Source organism: Ranitomeya imitator, chromosome 3 (genome assembly GCF_032444005.1).
Source record: "Ranitomeya imitator isolate aRanImi1 chromosome 3, aRanImi1.pri, whole genome shotgun sequence".
NCBI classification, from domain to species: Eukaryota; Metazoa; Chordata; class Amphibia; order Anura; family Dendrobatidae; genus Ranitomeya; species Ranitomeya imitator.
This window is the reverse complement of record NC_091284.1, coordinates 832818601-832838045: the sequence shown is the minus strand read 5'-3', so window position 1 is coordinate 832838045 and position 19445 is coordinate 832818601. Positions and strand designations below refer to the sequence as shown.

General features: G+C 52.1%; 1 protein-coding gene across 4 annotated transcripts in view; it reads left to right on the top strand.

Moving 5' to 3' along the window:
* LOC138671370 (beta-arrestin-1) overlaps nt 1–19445 on the top strand; it is a 319598-nt gene that overhangs the window by 235038 nt on the left and 65115 nt on the right. The gene's annotated exons all lie outside the window — the stretch shown is intronic.

Here is a 19445-nt window from a genome sequence, read left to right as displayed (position 1 = left end):
CTGAGTGAAATGGAGAGTGAAGACCCTCGCTGAGCGAAGCGGAGAGTGAAGACCCTCACTGAGCAAAGAGGAGAGTGAAGACCCTCACTGAGCGAAGCGGAGAGTGAAGACCCTCACTGAGCGAAGCGGAGAGTGAAGACCCTCGCTGAGTGAAATGGAGAGTGAAGACCCTCGCTGAGCGAAGCGGAGAGTGAAGACCCTCACTGAGCGAAGCGGAGAGTGCGAGGAATGAAAGTCCTGACAGCAGTAGAATCAGCAGCACAATCCTCCTCCTCGCTCCATGCAGCTTCTCACAATGTATCACTGCAGGTAAAAGGATTCTCCAGGGACCAAATACAATGGTAGCAAACCGTCAGCTGTGAGAAAGCTGCGCTGCTTACATTGTTCTCTATAAAATAATGATCAGAGATCATGAAAATGGCAAGAAATGGGAATAGAATATCCAAAAGGTTAAAGTCTCCATAACGTCCTGAGAATGCTCTGATTGTTACATCGTTTCGTATCCTCCAGTCACCTCCAGAGCTGCACTCACTATTGTGCTGTTACATCGTGTCTTATGCTCCAGTCACTTCCAGAGCTGCATTTATAATTCTGCTGTTACATGATGTATGTGCTGCTTTTCCGGTGTAATCCCTCCACTCCCCTCCAGGCTGCTCACTGATCCCTTCTCTCCTCATATTCGTCCTTCTGTTGTGTTCGGTCTCTGGTTATTACTTTCTATTTATTATACCGTAACTGTAGAAATTCCAAAAATAAATCTTCCATTATTTCCTCGGAGATCAGATTTGTATTATTCAGTGAGAGCAAAACAAATGAATGTCGGCAGTGGATCAGCGGAGGCCGCAGCTTCTGACGCCGCCGACGCCTTCATTTATCTATGTAATCACACGAGCGGCGGAGACAAAGCGAGAACGTGCCAGACGCTGGAGCACGACTCCTACAGGCTCCCATGTACCGCGCTACTGACACTTATCCTGGGGTTCAGTCCCAGGTGTCCGGTGGTTTAGTGTCTCAGTCCCTGGTGTCCAGTGGTTTAGTGTCTCAGTCCCTGGTGTCCAGTGGTTTAGTGTCTCATTCCCTGATGTCCAGTGGTTTAGTGTCTCAGTCGCTGGTGTCCAGTGGTTTAGTGTCTCAGTCCCTGGTGTCCAGTGGTTTAGTGTCTCATTCCCTGATGTCCAGTGGTTTAGTGTCTCAGTCGCTGGTGTCCAGTGGTTTAGTGTCTCAGTCCCTGGTGTCCAGTGGTTTAGTGTCTCATTCCCTGGTGTCCAGTGGTTTAGTGTCTCAGTCGCTGGTGTCCAGTAGTTTAGTGTCTCATTCCCTGGTGTCCGGTGGTTTAGTGTCTCAGTCGCTGGTGTCCAGTGGTTTAGTGTCTCATTCCCTGGTGTCCAGTAGTTTAGTGTCTCAGTCCCTGGTGTCCGGTGGTTTAGTGTCTCAGTCTCTGGTGTCCAGTGGTTTAGTGTCTCATTCCCTGGTGTCCGGTGGTTTAGTGTCTCAGTCGCTGGTGTCCAGTGGTTTAGTGTCTCAGTCCCTGGTGTCCAGTGGTTTAGTGTCTCAGTCCCTGGTGTCCAGTGGTTTAGTGTCTCATTCCCTGATGTCCAGTGGTTTAGTGTCTCAGTCGCTGGTGTCCAGTGGTTTAGTGTCTCAGTCCCTGGTGTCCAGTGGTTTAGTGTCTCATTCCCTGATGTCCAGTGGTTTAGTGTCTCAGTCGCTGGTGTCCAGTGGTTTAGTGTCTCAGTCCCTGGTGTCCAGTGGTTTAGTGTCTCATTCCCTGGTGTCCAGTGGTTTAGTGTCTCAGTCGCTGGTGTCCAGTAGTTTAGTGTCTCATTCCCTGGTGTCCGGTGGTTTAGTGTCTCAGTCGCTGGTGTCCAGTGGTTTAGTGTCTCATTCCCTGGTGTCCAGTAGTTTAGTGTCTCAGTCCCTGGTGTCCGGTGGTTTAGTGTCTCAGTCTCTGGTGTCCAGTGGTTTAGTGTCTCATTCCCTGGTGTCCGGTGGTTTAGTGTCTCAGTCGCTGGTGTCCAGTGGTTTAGTGTCTCACTCCCTGGTGTCCAGTGGTTTAGTGTCTCAGTCGCTGGTGTCCAGTGGTTTAGTGTCTCACTCCCTGGTGTCCAGTAGTTTAGTGTCTCAGTCCCTGGTGTCCGGTGGTTTAGTGTCTCAGTCTCTGGTGTCCAGTGGTTTAGTGTCTCATTCCCTGGTGTCCGGTGGTTTAGTGTCTCAGTCGCTGGTGTCCAGTGGTTTAGTGTCTCATTCCCTGGTGTCCAGTAGTTTAGTGTCTCAGTCCCTGGTGTCCGGTGGTTTAGTGTCTCAGTCTCTGGTGTCCAGTGGTTTAGTGTCTCATTCCCTGGTGTCCGGTGGTTTAGTGTCTCAGTCGCTGGTGTCCGGTGGTTTAGTGTCTCAGTCCCTGGTGTCCGGTGGTTTAGTGTCTCAGTCGCTGGTGTCCAGTGGTTTAGTGTCTCACTCCCTGGTGTCCAGTGGTTTAGTGTCTCATTCCCTGATGTCCAGTGGTTTAGTGTCTCAGTCGCTGGTGTCCAGTGGTTTAGTGTCTCATTCCCTGGTGTCCAGTGGTTTAGTGTCTCAGTCGCTGGTGTCCAGTAGTTTAGTGTCTCATTCCCTGGTGTCCGGTGGTTTAGTGTCTCAGTCCCTGGTATCCAGTGGTTTAGTGTCTCATTCCCTGGTGTCCAGTAGTTTAGTGTCTCAGTCCCTGGTGTCCGGTGGTTTAGTGTCTCATTCCCTGATGTCCAGTGGTTTAGTGTCTCAGTCTCTGGTGTCCAGTGGTTTAGTGTCTCTGTCCCTGGTGTCCAGTGGTTTAGTGTCTCAGTCCCTGGTGTCCAGTGGTTTAGTGTTTCAGTCGCTGGTGTCCGGTGGTTTAGTGTCTCAGTCGCTGGTGTCCAGTGGTTTAGTGTCTCAGTCCCTGGTGTCCTGTGGTTTAGTGTCCCTGGTGTCCGGTGGTTTAGTGTCTCAGTCGCTGGTGTCCAGTGGTTTAGTGTCTCAGTCGCTGGTGTCCAGTGGTTTAGTGTCTCAGTCGCTGGTGTCCAGTGGTTTAGTGTCTCAGTCCCTGGTGTCCGGTGGTTTAGTGTCCCTGGTGTCCGGTGGTTTAGTGTCTCAGTCGCTGGTGTCCAGTGGTTTAGTGTCTCAGTCGCTGGTGTCCAGTGGTTTAGTGTCTCAGTCCCTGGTGTCCAGTAGTTTAGTGTCTCAGTCCCTGGTGTCCGGTGGTTTAGTGTCTCATTCCCTGATGTCCAGTGGTTTAGTGTCTCAGTCTCTGGTGTCCAGTGGTTTAGTGTCTCTGTCCCTGGTGTCCAGTGGTTTAGTGTCTCAGTCTCTGGTGTCCAGTGGTTTAGTGTCTCAGTCCCTGGTGTCCAGTGGTTTAGTGTCTCAGTCGCTGGTGTCCGGTGGTTTAGTGTCTCAGTCCCTGGTGTCAGGTGGTTTAGTGTCTCAGTCCCTGGTGTCCGGTGGTTTAGTGTCTCATTCCCTGATGTCCAGTGGTTTAGTGTCTCAGTCGCTGGTGTCCGGTGGTTTAGTGTCTCAGTCCCTGGTGTCGGGTGGTTTAGTGTCTCAGTCCCTGGTGTCCGGTGGTTTAGTGTCTCAGTCCCTGGTGTCCGGTGGTTTAGTGTCTCAGTCCCTGGTGTCCAGTGGTTTAGTGTCTCAGTCGCTGGTGTCCGGTGGTTTAGTGTCTCAGTCGCTGGTGTCCTGTGGTTTAGTGTCCCTGGTGTCCGGTGGTTTAGTGTCTCAGTCGCTGGTGTCCAGTGGTTTAGTGTCTCAGTCGCTGGTGTCCAGTGGTTTAGTGTCTCAGTCGCTGGTGTCCAGTGGTTTAGTGTCTCAGTCCCTGGTGTCCGGTGGTTTAGTGTCCCTGGTGTCCGGTGGTTTAGTGTCTCAGTCGCTGGTGTCCAGTGGTTTAGTGTCTCAGTCGCTGGTGTCCAGTGGTTTAATGTCTCAGTCCCTGGTGTCCAGTAGTTTAGTGTCTCAGTCCCTGGTGTCCGGTGGTTTAGTGTCTCATTCCCTGATGTCCAGTGGTTTAGTGTCTCAGTCTCTGGTGTCCAGTGGTTTAGTGTCTCTGTCCCTGGTGTCCAGTGGTTTAGTGTCTCAGTCCCTGGTGTCCAGTGGTTTAGTGTCTCAGTCGCTGGTGTCCGGTGGTTTAGTGTCTCAGTCCCTGGTGTCAGGTGGTTTAGTGTCTCAGTCCCTGGTGTCCAGTGGTTTAGTGTCTCATTCCCTGATGTCCAGTGGTTTAGTGTCTCAGTCGCTGGTGTCCGGTGGTTTAGTGTCTCAGTCCCTGGTGTCGGGTGGTTTAGTGTCTCAGTCCCTGGTGTCCGGTGGTTTAGTGTCTCAGTCCCTGGTGTCCGGTGGTTTAGTGTCTCAGTCCCTGGTGTCCAGTGGTTTAGTGTCTCAGTCCCTGGTGTCCAGTGGTTTAGTGTCTCAGTCCCTGGTGTCCGGTGGTTTAGTGTCTCAGTCCCTGGTGTCCGGTGGTTTAGTGTCTCAGTCCCTGGTGTCCGGTGGTTTAGTGTCTCAGTCCCTGGTGTCCAGTGGTTTAGTGTCTCAGTCCCTGGTGTCCGGTGGTTTAGTGTCTCAGTCCCTGGTGTCCGGTGGTTTAGTGTCTCAGTCCCTGGTGTCCAGTGGTTTAGTGTCCCAGTCCCTGGTGTCCAGTGGTTTAGTGTCTCAGTACCTGGTGTCCAGTGGTTTAGTGTCTCAGTCCCTGGTGTCAGGTGGTTTAGTGTCCCATTCCCTGATGTCCAGTGGTTTAGTGTCTCAGTCCCTGGTGTCTGAGACACTAAACCACTGGACACCAGGAAGTGAGACACTAAACCACTGGACACCAGGGACTGGGACACTAAACCACTGAGCACCATTGTTTCACTCCCTGGTGTCCAGTAGTTTAGTGTCTCAGTCCCTGGTGTCCAGTGGTTTAGTGTCTCAGTCCCTGGTATCCTGTGGTTTAGTGTCCCAGTCCCTGATGTCCGGTGGTTTACTGTCTCAGTCCCTGGTGTCCAGTGGTTTAGTGTTTCAGTCCCTGGCGTCCAGTGGTTTAGTGTCTCAGTCCCTGGCGTCCAGTGGTTTAGTATCTCAGTCCCTGGTTTCCAGTGGTTTAGTGTCTCAGTCCCTGGTGTCCGGTGGTTTAGTGTCCCTGGTGTCCGGTGGTTTAGTGTTTCAGTCCCTGGCATCCAGTGGTTTAGTGTCCCATTCCCTGATGTCCGGTGGTTTAGTGTTTCAGTCCCTGGTGTCCAGTTGTTCAGTGTCCCATTCCCTGATGTCCTGTGGTTTAGTGTCTCACTCCCTGGTGTCCAGTGGTTTAGTGTATCAGTCCCTGGTGTCCGGTGGTTTAGTGTCTCAGTCCCTGGTGTCCGGTGGTTTAGTGTCCCTGGCGTCCAGTGGTTTAGTGTCTCAGTCCCTGGTGTCCAGTGGTTTAGTGTCTCAGTCCCTGGTGTCAGGTGGTTTAGTGTCCCATTCCCTGATGTCCAGTGGTTTAGTGTCTCAGTCCCTGGTGTCCAGTGGTTTAGTGTCTCAGTCCCTGGAGTCCAGTGGTTTAGTGTCTCAGTCCCTGGTGTCCATTGGTTTAGTGTCTCAGTCCCTGGTGTCCAGTGGTTTAGTGTCCCAGTCCCTGGTGTCCAGTGGTTTAGTGTCTCAGTCCCTGGTGTCCAGTGGTTTAGTGTCTCAGTCCCTGGTGTCCGGTGGTTTAGTGTCTCAGTCCCTGGTGTCCGGTGGTTTAGTGTCTCAGTCCCTGGTGTCCAGTGGTTTAGTGTCTCAGTCCCTGGTGTCAGGTGGTTTAGTGTCTCAGTCCCTGGTGTCCGGTGGTTTAGTGTCTCAGTCCCTGGTGTCCAGTGGTTTAGTGTCTCAGTCCCCAGTGGTTTAGTGTCTCAGTCCCTGGTGTCCGGTGGTTTAGTGTCTCAGTCCCTGGTGTTCGGTGGTTTAGTGTCTCAGTCCCTGGTGTCCAGTGGTTTAGTGTCTCAGTCCCTGGTGTCCAGTGGTTTAGTGTCTCAGTCCCTGGTGTCCGGTGGTTTAGTGTCTCAGTCCCTGGTGTCCGGTGGTTTAGTGTCTCAGTCCCTGGTGTCCAGTGGTTTAGTGTCCCAGTCCCTGGTGTCCAGTGGTTTAGTGTCTCAGTACCTGGTGTCCAGTGGTTTAGTGTCTCAGTCCCTGGTGTCAGGTGGTTTAGTGTCCCATTCCCTGATGTCCAGTGGTTTAGTGTCTCAGTCCCTGGTGTCCGGTGGTTTAGTGTCTCAGTCCCTGGTGTCCGGTGGTTTAGTGTCTCAGTCCCTGGTGTCCAGTGGTTTAGTGTCTCAGTCCCTGGTATCCAGTGGTTTAGTGTCTCAGTCCCTGGTGTCCGGTGGTTTAGTGTCTCAGTCCCTGGTGTCCGGTGGTTTAGTGTATCAGTCCCTGGTGTCCAGTGGTTTAGTGTCCCAGTCCCTGGTGTCCAGTGGTTTAGTGTCTCAGTACCTGGTGTCCAGTGGTTTAGTGTCTCAGTCCCTGGTGTCAGGTGGTTTAGTGTCCCATTCCCTGATGTCCAGTGGTTTAGTGTCTCAGTCCCTGGTGTCTGAGACACTAAACCACTGGACACCAGGAAGTGAGACACTAAACCACTGGACACCAGGGACTGGGACACTAAACCACTGAGCACCATTGTTTCACTCCCTGGTGTCCAGTAGTTTAGTGTCTCAGTCCCTGGTGTCCAGTGGTTTAGTGTCTCAGTCCCTGGTATCCTGTGGTTTAGTGTCCCAGTCCCTGATGTCCGGTGGTTTACTGCCTCAGTCCCTGGTGTCCAGTGGTTTAGTGTCTCAGTCCCTGGCGTCCAGTGGTTTAGTGTCTCAGTCCCTGGCGTCCAGTGGTTTAGTATCTCAGTCCCTGGTTTCCAGTGGTTTAGTGTCTCAGTCCCTGGTGTCCGGTGGTTTAGTGTCCCTGGTGTCCGGTGGTTTAGTGTTTCAGTCCCTGGCATCCAGTGGTTTAGTGTCCCATTCCCTGATGTCCCGTGGTTTAGTGTTTCAGTCCCTGGTGTCCAGTCGTTCAGTGTCCCATTCCCTGATGTCCTGTGGTTTAGTGTCTCACTCCCTGGTGTCCAGTGGTTTAGTGTATCAGTCCCTGGTGTCCGGTGGTTTAGTGTCTCAGTCCCTGGTGTCCGGTGGTTTAGTGTCCCTGGCGTCCAGTGGTTTAGTGTCTCAGTCCCTGGTGTCCAGTGGTTTAGTGTATCAGTCCCTGGTGTCCGGTGGTTTAGTGTCTCAGTCCCTGGTGTCCGGTGGTTTAGTGTCCCTGGCGTCCAGTGGTTTAGTGTCTCAGTCCCTGGTGTCCGGTGGTTTAGTGTCTCAGTCCCTGGTGTCCGGTGGTTTAGTGTCTCAGTCCCTGGTGTCCAGTGGTTTAGTGTCTCAGTCCCCAGTGGTTTAGTGTCTCAGTCCCTGGTGTCCGGTGGTTTAGTGTCTCAGTCCCTGGTGTCCAGTGGTTTAGTGTCCCAGTCCCTGGTGTCCAGTGGTTTAGTGTCTCAGTACCTGGTGTCCAGTGGTTTAGTGTCTCAGTCCCTGGTGTCAGGTGGTTTAGTGTCCCATTCCCTGATGTCCAGTGGTTTAGTGTCTCAGTCCCTGGTGTCTGAGACACTAAACCACTGGACACCAGGAAGTGAGACACTAAACCACTGGACACCAGGGACTGGGACACTAAACCACTGAGCACCATTGTTTCACTCCCTGGTGTCCAGTAGTTTAGTGTCTCAGTCCCTGGTGTCCAGTGGTTTAGTGTCTCAGTCCCTGGTATCCTGTGGTTTAGTGTCCCAGTCCCTGATGTCCGGTGGTTTACTGTCTCAGTCCCTGGTGTCCAGTGGTTTAGTGTTTCAGTCCCTGGCGTCCAGTGGTTTAGTGTCTCAGTCCCTGGCGTCCAGTGGTTTAGTATCTCAGTCCCTGGTTTCCAGTGGTTTAGTGTCTCAGTCCCTGGTGTCCGGTGGTTTAGTGTCCCTGGTGTCCGGTGGTTTAGTGTTTCAGTCCCTGGCATCCAGTGGTTTAGTGTCCCATTCCCTGATGTCCGGTGGTTTAGTGTTTCAGTCCCTGGTGTCCAGTTGTTCAGTGTCCCATTCCCTGATGTCCTGTGGTTTAGTGTCTCACTCCCTGGTGTCCAGTGGTTTAGTGTATCAGTCCCTGGTGTCCGGTGGTTTAGTGTCTCAGTCCCTGGTGTCCGGTGGTTTAGTGTCCCTGGCGTCCAGTGGTTTAGTGTCTCAGTCCCTGGTGTCCAGTGGTTTAGTGTCTCAGTCCCTGGTGTCAGGTGGTTTAGTGTCCCATTCCCTGATGTCCAGTGGTTTAGTGTCTCAGTCCCTGGTGTCCAGTGGTTTAGTGTCTCAGTCCCTGGAATCCAGTGGTTTAGTGTCTCAGTCCCTGGTGTCCATTGGTTTAGTGTCTCAGTCCCTGGTGTCCAGTGGTTTAGTGTCCCAGTCCCTGGTGTCCAGTGGTTTAGTGTCTCAGTCCCTGGTGTCCAGTGGTTTAGTGTCTCAGTCCCTGGTGTCCGGTGGTTTAGTGTCTCAGTCCCTGGTGTCCGGTGGTTTAGTGTCTCAGTCCCTGGTGTCCAGTGGTTTAGTGTCTCAGTCCCTGGTGTCCGGTGGTTTAGTGTCTCAGTCCCTGGTGTCCGGTGGTTTAGTGTCTCAGTCCCTGGTGTCCAGTGGTTTAGTGTCTCAGTCCCCAGTGGTTTAGTGTCTCAGTCCCTGGTGTCCGGTGGTTTAGTGTCTCAGTCCCTGGTGTTCGGTGGTTTAGTGTCTCAGTCCCTGGTGTCCGGTGGTTTAGTGTCTCAGTCCCTGGTGTCCAGTGGTTTAGTGTCTCAGTCCCTGGTGTCCGGTGGTTTAGTGTCTCAGTCCCTGGTGTCCGGTGGTTTAGTGTCTCAGTCCCTGGTGTCCAGTGGTTTAGTGTCCCAGTCCCTGGTGTCCAGTGGTTTAGTGTCTCAGTACCTGGTGTCCAGTGGTTTAGTGTCTCAGTCCCTGGTGTCAGGTGGTTTAGTGTCCCATTCCCTGATGTCCAGTGGTTTAGTGTCTCAGTCCCTGGTGTCCGGTGGTTTAGTGTCTCAGTCCCTGGTGTCCGGTGGTTTAGTGTCTCAGTCCCTGGTGTCCAGTGGTTTAGTGTCTCAGTCCCTGGTATCCAGTGGTTTAGTGTCTCAGTCCCTGGTGTCCGGTGGTTTAGTGTCTCAGTCCCTGGTGTCCGGTGGTTTAGTGTATCAGTCCCTGGTGTCCAGTGGTTTAGTGTCCCAGTCCCTGGTGTCCAGTGGTTTAGTGTCTCAGTACCTGGTGTCCAGTGGTTTAGTGTCTCAGTCCCTGGTGTCCAGTGGTTTAGTGTCTCAGTCCCTGGAGTCCAGTGGTTTAGTGTCTCAGTCCCTGGTGTCCATTGGTTTAGTGTCTCAGTCCCTGGTGTCCAGTGGTTTAGTGTCCCAGTCCCTGGTGTCCAGTGGTTTAGTGTCTCAGTCCCTGGTGTCCAGTGGTTTAGTGTCTCAGTCCCTGGTGTCCGGTGGTTTAGTGTCTCAGTCCCTGGTGTCCGGTGGTTTAGTGTCTCAGTCCCTGGTGTCCAGTGGTTTAGTGTCTCAGTCCCTGGTGTCAGGTGGTTTAGTGTCTCAGTCCCTGGTGTCCGGTGGTTTAGTGTCTCAGTCCCTGGTGTCCAGTGGTTTAGTGTCTCAGTCCCCAGTGGTTTAGTGTCTCAGTCCCTGGTGTCCGGTGGTTTAGTGTCTCAGTCCCTGGTGTTCGGTGGTTTAGTGTCTCAGTCCCTGGTGTCCAGTGGTTTAGTGTCTCAGTCCCTGGTGTCCAGTGGTTTAGTGTCTCAGTCCCTGGTGTCCGGTGGTTTAGTGTCTCAGTCCCTGGTGTCCGGTGGTTTAGTGTCTCAGTCCCTGGTGTCCAGTGGTTTAGTGTCCCAGTCCCTGGTGTCCAGTGGTTTAGTGTCTCAGTACCTGGTGTCCAGTGGTTTAGTGTCTCAGTCCCTGGTGTCAGGTGGTTTAGTGTCCCATTCCCTGATGTCCAGTGGTTTAGTGTCTCAGTCCCTGGTGTCCGGTGGTTTAGTGTCTCAGTCCCTGGTGTCCGGTGGTTTAGTGTCTCAGTCCCTGGTGTCCAGTGGTTTAGTGTCTCAGTCCCTGGTATCCAGTGGTTTAGTGTCTCAGTCCCTGGTGTCCGGTGGTTTAGTGTCTCAGTCCCTGGTGTCCGGTGGTTTAGTGTATCAGTCCCTGGTGTCCAGTGGTTTAGTGTCCCAGTCCCTGGTGTCCAGTGGTTTAGTGTCTCAGTACCTGGTGTCCAGTGGTTTAGTGTCTCAGTCCCTGGTGTCAGGTGGTTTAGTGTCCCATTCCCTGATGTCCAGTGGTTTAGTGTCTCAGTCCCTGGTGTCTGAGACACTAAACCACTGGACACCAGGAAGTGAGACACTAAACCACTGGACACCAGGGACTGGGACACTAAACCACTGAGCACCATTGTTTCACTCCCTGGTGTCCAGTAGTTTAGTGTCTCAGTCCCTGGTGTCCAGTGGTTTAGTGTCTCAGTCCCTGGTATCCTGTGGTTTAGTGTCCCAGTCCCTGATGTCCGGTGGTTTACTGCCTCAGTCCCTGGTGTCCAGTGGTTTAGTGTCTCAGTCCCTGGCGTCCAGTGGTTTAGTGTCTCAGTCCCTGGCGTCCAGTGGTTTAGTATCTCAGTCCCTGGTTTCCAGTGGTTTAGTGTCTCAGTCCCTGGTGTCCGGTGGTTTAGTGTCCCTGGTGTCCGGTGGTTTAGTGTTTCAGTCCCTGGCATCCAGTGGTTTAGTGTCCCATTCCCTGATGTCCCGTGGTTTAGTGTTTCAGTCCCTGGTGTCCAGTCGTTCAGTGTCCCATTCCCTGATGTCCTGTGGTTTAGTGTCTCACTCCCTGGTGTCCAGTGGTTTAGTGTATCAGTCCCTGGTGTCCGGTGGTTTAGTGTCTCAGTCCCTGGTGTCCGGTGGTTTAGTGTCCCTGGCGTCCAGTGGTTTAGTGTCTCAGTCCCTGGTGTCCAGTGGTTTAGTGTATCAGTCCCTGGTGTCCGGTGGTTTAGTGTCTCAGTCCCTGGTGTCCGGTGGTTTAGTGTCCCTGGCGTCCAGTGGTTTAGTGTCTCAGTCCCTGGTGTCCGGTGGTTTAGTGTCTCAGTCCCTGGTGTCCGGTGGTTTAGTGTCTCAGTCCCTGGTGTCCAGTGGTTTAGTGTCTCAGTCCCCAGTGGTTTAGTGTCTCAGTCCCTGGTGTCCGGTGGTTTAGTGTCTCAGTCCCTGGTGTCCAGTGGTTTAGTGTCCCAGTCCCTGGTGTCCAGTGGTTTAGTGTCTCAGTACCTGGTGTCCAGTGGTTTAGTGTCTCAGTCCCTGGTGTCAGGTGGTTTAGTGTCCCATTCCCTGATGTCCAGTGGTTTAGTGTCTCAGTCCCTGGTGTCTGAGACACTAAACCACTGGACACCAGGAAGTGAGACACTAAACCACTGGACACCAGGGACTGGGACACTAAACCACTGAGCACCATTGTTTCACTCCCTGGTGTCCAGTAGTTTAGTGTCTCAGTCCCTGGTGTCCAGTGGTTTAGTGTCTCAGTCCCTGGTATCCTGTGGTTTAGTGTCCCAGTCCCTGATGTCCGGTGGTTTACTGTCTTAGTCCCTGGTGTCCAGTGGTTTAGTGTTTCAGTCCCTGGCGTCCAGTGGTTTAGTGTCTCAGTCCCTGGCGTCCAGTGGTTTAGTATCTCAGTCCCTGGTTTCCAGTGGTTTAGTGTCTCAGTCCCTGGTGTCCGGTGGTTTAGTGTCCCTGGTGTCCGGTGGTTTAGTGTTTCAGTCCCTGGCATCCAGTGGTTTAGTGTCCCATTCCCTGATGTCCGGTGGTTTAGTGTTTCAGTCCCTGGTGTCCAGTTGTTCAGTGTCCCATTCCCTGATGTCCTGTGGTTTAGTGTCTCACTCCCTGGTGTCCAGTGGTTTAGTGTATCAGTCCCTGGTGTCCGGTGGTTTAGTGTCTCAGTCCCTGGTGTCCGGTGGTTTAGTGTCCCTGGCGTCCAGTGGTTTAGTGTCTCAGTCCCTGGTGTCCAGTGGTTTAGTGTCTCAGTCCCTGGTGTCAGGTGGTTTAGTGTCCCATTCCCTGATGTCCAGTGGTTTAGTGTCTCAGTCCCTGGTGTCCAGTGGTTTAGTGTCTCAGTCCCTGGAATCCAGTGGTTTAGTGTCTCAGTCCCTGGTGTCCATTGGTTTAGTGTCTCAGTCCCTGGTGTCCAGTGGTTTAGTGTCCCAGTCCCTGGTGTCCAGTGGTTTAGTGTCTCAGTCCCTGGTGTCCAGTGGTTTAGTGTCTCAGTCCCTGGTGTCCGGTGGTTTAGTGTCTCAGTCCCTGGTGTCCGGTGGTTTAGTGTCTCAGTCCCTGGTGTCCAGTGGTTTAGTGTCTCAGTCCCTGGTGTCCGGTGGTTTAGTGTCTCAGTCCCTGGTGTCCGGTGGTTTAGTGTCTCAGTCCCTGGTGTCCAGTGGTTTAGTGTCTCAGTCCCCAGTGGTTTAGTGTCTCAGTCCCTGGTGTCCGGTGGTTTAGTGTCTCAGTCCCTGGTGTTCGGTGGTTTAGTGTCTCAGTCCCTGGTGTCCGGTGGTTTAGTGTCTCAGTCCCTGGTGTCCAGTGGTTTAGTGTCTCAGTCCCTGGTGTCCGGTGGTTTAGTGTCTCAGTCCCTGGTGTCCGGTGGTTTAGTGTCTCAGTCCCTGGTGTCCAGTGGTTTAGTGTCCCAGTCCCTGGTGTCCAGTGGTTTAGTGTCTCAGTACCTGGTGTCCAGTGGTTTAGTGTCTCAGTCCCTGGTGTCAGGTGGTTTAGTGTCCCATTCCCTGATGTCCAGTGGTTTAGTGTCTCAGTCCCTGGTGTCCGGTGGTTTAGTGTCTCAGTCCCTGGTGTCCGGTGGTTTAGTGTCTCAGTCCCTGGTGTCCAGTGGTTTAGTGTCTCAGTCCCTGGTATCCAGTGGTTTAGTGTCTCAGTCCCTGGTGTCCGGTGGTTTAGTGTCTCAGTCCCTGGTGTCCGGTGGTTTAGTGTCTCAGTCCCTGGTGTCCAGTGGTTTAGTGTCCCAGTCCCTGGTGTCCAGTGGTTTAGTGTCTCAGTACCTGGTGTCCAGTGGTTTAGTGTCTCAGTCCCTGGTGTCAGGTGGTTTAGTGTCCCATTCCCTGATGTCCAGTGGTTTAGTGTCTCAGTCCCTGGTGTCTGAGACACTAAACCACTGGACACCAGGAAGTGAGACACTAAACCACTGGACACCAGGGACTGGGACACTAAACCACTGAGCACCATTGTTTCACTCCCTGGTGTCCAGTAGTTTAGTGTCTCAGTCCCTGGTGTCCAGTGGTTTAGTGTCTCAGTCCCTGGTATCCTGTGGTTTAGTGTCCCAGTCCCTGATGTCCGGTGGTTTACTGCCTCAGTCCCTGGTGTCCAGTGGTTTAGTGTCTCAGTCCCTGGCGTCCAGTGGTTTAGTGTCTCAGTCCCTGGCGTCCAGTGGTTTAGTATCTCAGTCCCTGGTTTCCAGTGGTTTAGTGTCTCAGTCCCTGGTGTCCGGTGGTTTAGTGTCCCTGGTGTCCGGTGGTTTAGTGTTTCAGTCCCTGGCATCCAGTGGTTTAGTGTCCCATTCCCTGATGTCCCGTGGTTTAGTGTTTCAGTCCCTGGTGTCCAGTCGTTCAGTGTCCCATTCCCTGATGTCCTGTGGTTTAGTGTCTCACTCCCTGGTGTCCAGTGGTTTAGTGTATCAGTCCCTGGTGTCCGGTGGTTTAGTGTCTCAGTCCCTGGTGTCCGGTGGTTTAGTGTCCCTGGCGTCCAGTGGTTTAGTGTCTCAGTCCCTGGTGTCCAGTGGTTTAGTGTATCAGTCCCTGGTGTCCGGTGGTTTAGTGTCTCAGTCCCTGGTGTCCGGTGGTTTAGTGTCCCTGGCGTCCAGTGGTTTAGTGTCTCAGTCCCTGGTGTCCGGTGGTTTAGTGTCTCAGTCCCTGGTGTCCGGTGGTTTAGTGTCTCAGTCCCTGGTGTCCAGTGGTTTAGTGTCTCAGTCCCCAGTGGTTTAGTGTCTCAGTCCCTGGTGTCCGGTGGTTTAGTGTCTCAGTCCCTGGTGTTCGGTGGTTTAGTGTCTCAGTCCCTGGTGTCCAGTGGTTTAGTGTCTCAGTCCCTGGTGTCCAGTGGTTTAGTGTCTCAGTCCCTGGTGTCCGGTGGTTTAGTGTCTCAGTCCCTGGTGTCCGGTGGTTTAGTGTCTCAGTCCCTGGTGTCCAGTGGTTTAGTGTCCCAGTCCCTGGTGTCCAGTGGTTTAGTGTCTCAGTACCTGGTGTCCAGTGGTTTAGTGTCTCAGTCCCTGGTGTCAGGTGGTTTAGTGTCCCATTCCCTGATGTCCAGTGGTTTAGTGTCTCAGTCCCTGGTGTCCGGTGGTTTAGTGTCTCAGTCCCTGGTGTCCGGTGGTTTAGTGTCTCAGTCCCTGGTGTCCAGTGGTTTAGTGTCTCAGTCCCTGGTATCCAGTGGTTTAGTGTCTCAGTCCCTGGTGTCCGGTGGTTTAGTGTCTCAGTCCCTGGTGTCCGGTGGTTTAGTGTCTCAGTCCCTGGTGTCCGGTGGTTTAGTGTCCCAGTCCCTGGTGTCCAGTGGTTTAGTGTCTCAGTACCTGGTGTCCAGTGGTTTAGTGTCTCAGTCCCTGGTGTCAGGTGGTTTAGTGTCCCATTCCCTGATGTCCAGTGGTTTAGTGTCTCAGTCCCTGGTGTCTGAGACACTAAACCACTGGACACCAGGAAGTGAGACACTAAACCACTGGACACCAGGGACTGGGACACTAAACCACTGGGCACCAGGGACACTAAACCACCGGACACCAGGGTCCCTAGTTTAGTGTCTCAGTCCCTGGTGTCCAGTGGTTTAGTGTGTCAGTACTTGGTGTCCGGTGGTTTAGTTTCACTGGTGTCCACTGGTTTAGTGTCTCAGTCCCTGGTGTCCAGTGGTTTAGTGTCCCATTCCCTGATATCTAGTGATTTAGTGTCCCAGTCCCTGAAGTCCAGTGGTTTAGTGTCTCACTCCCTGGTATCCAGTGGTTTAATTTCTCAGTCCCTGGTGTCCGGTGGTTTAGTGTCTCACTCCCTGGTGTCCAGTGGTTTAGTGTCTCACTCCCTGGTGTCCAGTGGTTTAATTTCTCAGTCCCTGGTGTCCATTGGTTTAGTGTCCCATTCCCTGATGTCCAGTGGTTTAGTGTCCCAGTCCCTGAAGTCCAGTGGTTTAGTGTCTCACTCCCTGGTATCCAGTGGTTTAGTGTCTCAGTCCCTGAAGTCCAGTGGTTTAGTGTCTCACTCTCTGGTATCGAGTGGTTTAGTGTCTCAGTCCCTGGTGTCCAGTGGTTTAGTGTCTCAGTCCCTGATGTCCAGTGGTTTAGTGTCCCAGTCCCTGAAGTCCAGTGGTTTAGTGTCCCAGTCCCTGAAGTCCAGTGGTTTAGTGTCTCAGTCCCTGGTGTCCAGTGGTTTAGTGTCTCACTCTCTGGTGTCCAATGGTTTAGTGTCTCAGTCCCTGGTGTCTAGTGGTTTAGTGTCTCAGTCCCTGGTGTCCAGTGCCCCTATAATAAAGCCGACCACGGTGCCCCTATAATACAGCAACCACAGTGCCCTATAATACAGCTGACCACAGTAACCCTATAATAAAGCCGACCACAGTAACCCTATAATAAAGCTGACCACAGTGCCTCTATAATAAAGCTGACCACAGTGCCTCTATAATAAAGCCGACCACAGTGCCCCTATAATAAAGCTGACCACAGTGCCCCTATAATAAAGCCGACCACAGTGCCTCTATAATAAAGCTGACCACAGTGCCCCTATAATAAAGCCGACCACAGTGCCCCTATAATAAAGCCGACCACAGTGCCCCTATAATAAAGCCGCCCACAGTGCCCCTATAATAAAGCTGACCACAGTGCACCTATAATAAAGCCGACCACAGTGCCCCTATAATAAAGCCGACCACAGTGCCCCTATAATAAAGCCGCCCACAGTGCCCCTATAATAGAGCCGACCACAGTGCCCCTATAATAAAGCCGACCACAGTGCCCCTATAATAAAGCTGACCACAGTGCCCCTATAATAAAGCCGACCACAGTGCCCCTATAATAAAGCCGACCACAGTGCCCCTATAATAAAGCCGACCACAGTGCCCCTATAATAAAGCTGACCACAGTGCCCCTATAATAAAGCCGACCACAGTGCCTCTATAATAAAGCCGACCACAGTGCCCCTATAATAAAGCTGACCACAGTGCCCCTATAATAAAGCCGACCTCAGTGCCCCTATAATAAAGCCGACCACAGTGCCCCTATAATAAAGCTGACCACAGTGCCCCTATAATAAAGCTGACCACAGTGCACCTATAATAAAGCCGACCACAGTGCCCCTATAATAGAGCCGACCACAGTGCCTCTATAATAAAACCCGACCACAGTGCCCCTATAATAAAGCTGACCACAGTGCCCCTATAATAAAGCCGACCACAGTGCCCCTATAATGAAGCCGACCACAGTGCCCCTATAATAAAGCCGACCACAGTGCCTCTATAATAAAGCTGACCACAGTGCACCTATAATAAAGCCGACCACAGTGCCCCTATAATAAAGCCGACCACAGTGCCTCTACAATAAAGCCGACCACAGTGCCTCTATAATAAAGCCGACCACAGTGCCCCTATAATAGAGCCGACCACAGTGCCTCTATAATAAAGCCGACCACAGTGCCCCTATAATAGAGCCGACCACAGTGCCCCTATAATAAAGCCGACCACAGTGCTCCTATAATAAAGCCGACCACAGTGCCCCTATAATAGAGCCGACCACAGTGCCCCTATAATAAAGCTGACCACAGTGCCCCTATAATAAAGCCGACCACAGTGCCTCTATAATAAAGCCGACCACAGTGCCTCTATAATAAAGCCGACCACAGTGTCCCTATAATAAAGCCGACCACAGTGCCTCTATAATAAAGCCGACCACAGTGCCCCTATAATAAAGCCGACCACAGTGCCCCTATAATAAAGCCGACCACAGTGCCCCTATAATAAAGCTGACCACAGTGCCCCTATAATAAAGCCGACCACAGTGCCTCTATAATAAAGCCGACCACAGTGCACCTATAATAAAGCTGACCACAGTGCCCCTGTAATAAAGCCGACCACAGTGCCTCTATAATAAAGCCGACCACAGTGCCCCTATAATAAAGCCGACCACAGTGCCTCTATAATAAAGCCGACCACAGTGCCCCTATAATAAAGCCGACCACAGTGCCCCTATAATAAAGCCGACCACAGTGCCCCTATAATAAAGCCGACCACAGTGCCTCTATAATAAAGCCGACCACAGTGTCCCTATAATAGAGCCGACCACAGTGCCCCTATAATAAAGCCGACCACAGTGCCTCTATAATAAAGCCGACCACAGTGCCCCTATAATAAAGCCGACCACAGTGCCCCTATAATAAAGCCGACCACAGTGCCCCTATAATAAAGCCGACCACAGTGCCTCTATAATAAAGCCGACCACAGTGCCCCTATAATAAAGCCGACCACAGTGCCCCTATAATAGAGCCGACCACAGTGCCCCTGTAATAAAGCCGACCACAGTGCCTCTATAATAAAGGTGACCACAGTGCACCTTTAATAAAGCCGACCACAGTGCCCCTATAATAAAGCCGACCACAGTGCCTCTATAATAAAGGTGACCACAGTGCCCCTATAATAAAGCCGACCACAGTGCCCCTATAATAGAGCCGACCACAGTGCCCCTATAATAAAGCCGACCACAGTGCCCCTATAATAAAGGTGACCACAGTGCACCTTTAATAAAGCTGACCACAGTGCCTCTATAATAAAGCCGACCACAGTGCCCCTATAATAAAGCCGACCACAGTGCCCCTATAATAAAGCCGACCACAGTGCCCCTATAATAAAGCCGACCACAGTGCCTCTATAATAAAGGTGACCACAGTGCACCTATAATAAAGCTGACCACAGTGCCCCTATAATAAAGCCGACCACAGTGCCCCTATAATAAAGCCGACCACAGTGCCTCTATAATAAAGCCGACCACAGTGCCTCTATAATAAAGGTGACCACAGTGCACCTATAATAAAGCCGACCACAGTGCCCCTATAATAAAGCCGACCACAGTGCCTCTATAATAAAGCCGACCACAGTGCCCCTATAATAAAGCCGACCACAGTGCCTCTATAATAAAGCCGACCAGAGTGCCCCTATAATAAAGCCGACCACAGTGCCCCTATAATAAAGCCGACCACAGTGCCCCTATAATAAAGCCGACCACAGTGCCCCTATAATAAAGCCGACCACAGTGCCCCTATAATAGAGCCGACCACAGTGCCCCTATAATAAAGCCGACCACAGTGCCCCTATAATAAAGCCGACCACAGTGCACCTATAATAAAGCCGACCACAGTGCACCTATAATAAAGCCGACCACAGTGCCCCTATAATAAAGCCGACCACAGTGCCCCTATAATAGAGCCGACCACAGTGCCTCTATAATAAAACCCGACCACTGTGCCCCTATAATAAAGCTGACCACAGTGCCCCTATAATAAAGCTGACCACAGAGTCCCCTATAATAATGATGACCACAGTGCCCCTATAATAAAGCCGACCACAGTGCCCCTAAAATAAAGCCGACCACAGTGCCCCTATAATAGAGCCGACCACAGTGCCTCTATAATAAAGCCGACCAGAGTGCCCCTATAATAAAGCCGACCACAGTGCCCCTATAATAAAGCCGACCACAGTGCCCCTATAATAAAGCCGACCACAGTGCCCCTATAATAAAGCCGACCACAGTGCCCCTATAATAGAGCCGACCACAGTGCCCCTATAATAAAGCCGACCACAGTGCCCCTATAATAAAGCCGACCACAGTGCACCTATAATAAAGCCGACCACAGTGCACCTATAATAAAGCCGACCACAGTGCCCCTATAATAAAGCCGACCACAGTGCCCCTATAATAGAGCCGACCACAGTGCCTCTATAATAAAACCCGACCACTGTGCCCCTATAATAAAGCTGACCACAGTGCCCCTATAATAAAGCTGACCACAGAGTCCCCTATAATAATGATGACCACAGTGCCCCTATAATAAAGCCGACCACAGTGCCCCTAAAATAAAGCCGACCACAGTGCCCCTATAATAGAGCCGACCACAGTGCCCCTATAATAAAGCCGACCACAGTGCCTCTATAATAAAGCCGACCACAGTGCCCCTATAATAAAGCCGACCACAGTGCCCCTATAATAAAGCTGACCACAGTGCCCCTATAATAAAGCCGACCACAGTGCCCCTATAATAAAGCCGACCACAGTGCCCCTATAATAAAGCCGACCACAGTGCCCCTATAATAAAGCCGACCACAGTGCCCCTATAATAAAGCCGACCACAGTGCCCCTATAATAAAGCCGACCACAGTGCCCCTATAATAAAGCCGACCACAGTGCCCCTATAATAAAGCCGACCACAGTGCCTCTATAATAAAGCCGACGACAGT